Here is a 3,722-nt window from a genome sequence, read left to right as displayed (position 1 = left end):
TCTAGTCTTGTTGTGGATTGGTCTTGGTTCTGCTAAATTATGCAGAACATAAATAAGAGTACAATGTATTTACTCAAGTGATCCTAAACGCCGTAAGCTTGGAGCATGGAAGCAATTATCTTAAAGTCATGGTGGGTGTGGATGAGGGTTTTGATGATGTCCACAGAGAAGGATGGAGTCGGATATGATAAAAATCAACGTTGCCTAGTGTGGTACGTGCATGGACATAAATTAAGGTACGGATATGAGAATATATACGGTACTGATATTCTCTCTCAAATGGAGTATCTGTACATCATAGATAAAGGTGATGAGTAAATACATTGTGGCGGAGGAGGAGAGGAAAGTTTGTGGTCAGGGAGGATCGAAGGAGAGAGAAGAAGAAGATAATTGCGAGAGTAAATACATTGTACTCTTATTGATTGATTTTAAATTATACAATAGTGCGCAGTAGTGGTGTACTTTTTCTTCTTTTTTTTTTATGATAATTACTTTTTCTTCTTTTTTTTTTGTTCGGTTAGTTTCATAAATAATTGATTCGCTAGGTTTAGTTTAAAACGGAAAACGAAGAATTTCACCAGCTAAAAGAAGAGCTGCCATATTGGGAAAAAGGGTAAATACATTGGCAGTGTGGTGGATAGAAAGTTCTTTTGGTGATAGAAAGAGCTACCATACAAATACAGGGTTTATATAATTTCTGCCGCTTTTATAGTTTTAATTTTTAATTTCTATTTTTTAATTAAATTAAATAATGATAATAATAATAATAATAATAATAACAACTTTGGCGTTGTCAACGTTACAGACTCAGAGACATGGGTATTCTGAGCACTTCAATTTCGTCATATTTCTAGGTTTTGTCACACTTGTAGGCATTTTGCCGTCATACATGTTATTAAGTTGGGTGTTGTGAGTTTATTCACAGATTCATTTTTTCAGTTTTGAGCGATTTTGAATTGTATTATTCGATATATTATTTAGATTTTTTTAAAGTAAATTTAGTTAACCTACAGTGGTAAGATTAAGAAAAGACGTCGCAAATTTGACTCATTGTCGACTAACTTTTGGTATTTTTTTCATCAAACAAGTCCGGTTCAGTGTCTGTTTTACCGGTTTACCGGTTTAGACATAGACTTGGCTGGATCACGGCGAATTTTACTGTTTTTCCTCGATGAGTGAACTGACCAAACCACACCTCCGATTATCGATCGGAGTGTCTGTATTTTAAAACATTACATTTTCCATACTTCTCTAACCTTCTAAAATCATAGTTAGCCATTGTACATATCTAATACATTTTTTAATAGAGCATACTTATCATCCAACTACAAGTCTTAGGCTGAAATCACAACTACAAGCGAATACTAGTAAAACTTACTTATCATCCAACTACAAGTCTTAGGCTGAAATCACAACTAATCATCTACTTTTCACCAGTACTTCTATAAAACTATGACATACTAATCCACATAACCAGATTAAAACCTCTGACCACATAACTATGACCTGCGCAGCCTCGTGACTTCAACTTCTGTCCAGCAGAACCCAATTTAAACATGGATGCTTCATTTCTAATTTCATAATATCATATATAAAACATGTGCTGTATTCTCTTGAACTAACATGTATTTCGATATATACACTTCTCCGACACTGACATAGCAGAGAACACTTTCGGCGCGAAACATCAATTCTTGCTTGTAAAGTGCCGAGAAAATGAACCAACATCAAACAAAAACTAAAAAGAGAAAAAATGGGACAATTATGCAGCCATAGTAGAAGCGCAAAATGCGCTGATTTAGCTTCTGAATTTCAGAGAAATAAGAGATGCAGCAATCAATGTGAAGCACACATGATTAAAATTTAAAACGAAAATGGTGAATAAGTGAAACCAGAGGGAATCTACAGGTTGTATTTTTATATGCTCGCTTGTAAAGATTATTGATTAAGCTTAAGTATAAACACCTTGTATGCTATCTTTCAAATCAACGTCACAAAACTCATAAACATTTGTCATCGCACCACCTCCACATAAAAACTGAAGCCTTCTTCCAACCTGAAATGAAGTTCATAAGTTACCAAAAAGCATAAGCCATAGCCATAGACATGTTCAACTAAAAAGTAAAAACTTGAATGAATTCTTTCCCTTTTAAATTCCAAAACAAATCTAGTCTGTCATCATCTACCAATAAACATGTTCTATATGGTCCTGCTCCTGCAGTAAAATTCAAACTTAACAATTTCTATAAAAATGAACACTCAATCAACTCAGACCTTTATTGTCAAACAAATTTGAACAGGCAGGCAGGTTTCCATGCCGGTTTTTGCAGTGTTAGTTTTCCTCAATTTTTGCAATAGAAAAGATAAACCACAACCAGTCTTTAACAATAAGCGCGGTCAACAACACCATGAAACGGTTGCCCTAAAAGTTTGGGACTTGTTTAAGGAGAACTAACCAACATTTCTTGATATTCAGAACACATCCTTCAGCTAAGTAAACATTTCTTATCACTAAATACAGGACACCGAAAAATCAGCATAATCCAATTATGACATATGCAAGATTGGAGAAAAATATGTCATCTCCCAATTACATTAGCATCAGACGACTGTGCAACATGGCATAGATTTGTTTATAAAGTTTGATTGAATTTGAAGTAATACAAAGACCAGAATCCTTTATAATAGTAAGTTAATTATACAAATTACATAATCTAGATAGCATAAGTGAAAGATGTAATGAATTTATTTAATACATCTAGATTACATCTTGTCAACATTAAATAGAAACAAAACAACAATTAACGAGAAAAAACAAAAGACTACGAAGATAAGAAGCATAAATACCCTGAGAGACATCTGAGGTGAAATGGGGAGGAGAAAGCTGCGGAAGCAGCTATCCGAACGAATAATCATCACACACAAAGAGGAGGAGGAGCATCATTATCAGGTATGGTACCAAACAGCTCTTTTGGCAGTAAAACCTTGGAAACCGCATAAATCACAATAGGATAGTGATCAAACACGGTCCGAGTGATAACTGCTTCAACAACTCCGGTGCTAATTACAACCACTGAACCGTTGATCGAAGAGATGTTAAGAAGAAAGCTGGGTGCTTTCTTGTCTTCACTGCCAGGGTCATTTGGCTCGGAATCTTTGCGGATTGGAGTGTATGGAGATTGTAATACCCTCGGCATATATGAGCTTGTATCAGAGTTGTTTTATCCCTTATCGGAAGTAATTTGAGGTGACATGAACGTGAATTAGATAGCTTCCCATACGCGGCATTCTCTGGCATGAACAATGTCACTCCTGTATGTTGTACGTCTTTCAGATCTTTGTCAATTCCTGGACCGATAATCATCCCAAGTTCTGTCATTAACTTCTTGCTGAGGTGGTAATTGGTGACCAATATACTTTTGTTTATTCAAGGACAAGTGTTATTTAATATGTCTTGGAAAATTTTCTACTGACATAAAGTTGGTGTTTATGTCGACAAGTTTTAGCTCAACTAATAAAAATATTGAAATTATTAGTGTTGAATGTCTTGATCGGAGTTCGATCCTGATCCTCCACATTGTATGGGTGAGTTTTCAATGATTTCTCATTTCGTTTACTTACAAAAAAAATTGGTGTTTCTAATTTCCACGAAGTTAGCTCAGTTGACAAGGATATTTGTATTGTATAATTAGGAGGTTGAAGTTTGAATCCCGACTATCCCT

At 35.0% G+C, this 3,722-nt stretch overlaps 1 long non-coding RNA gene across 1 annotated transcript; it reads right to left on the bottom strand.

The window, feature by feature from the left end:
- Positions 1-1,773: 1,773 nt before the first annotated feature.
- LOC123885427 lies at positions 1,774-3,399 on the bottom strand. The gene is made up of 2 exons (XR_006801158.1): positions 2,848-3,399; positions 1,774-2,056 (listed from the first exon to the last, which is right to left on the bottom strand). It is a non-coding gene; the product is annotated as an uncharacterized LOC123885427 (long non-coding RNA).
- Between the last annotated feature and the right edge of the window lie 323 nt (positions 3,400-3,722).

This window comes from Trifolium pratense, linkage group LG5 (genome assembly GCF_020283565.1).
Source record: "Trifolium pratense cultivar HEN17-A07 linkage group LG5, ARS_RC_1.1, whole genome shotgun sequence".
Lineage (NCBI taxonomy): Eukaryota > Viridiplantae > Streptophyta > Magnoliopsida > Fabales > Fabaceae > Trifolium > Trifolium pratense.
Note: the sequence above shows the minus strand (reverse complement) of the source record. Positions and strands in the feature narration are given on the sequence as shown.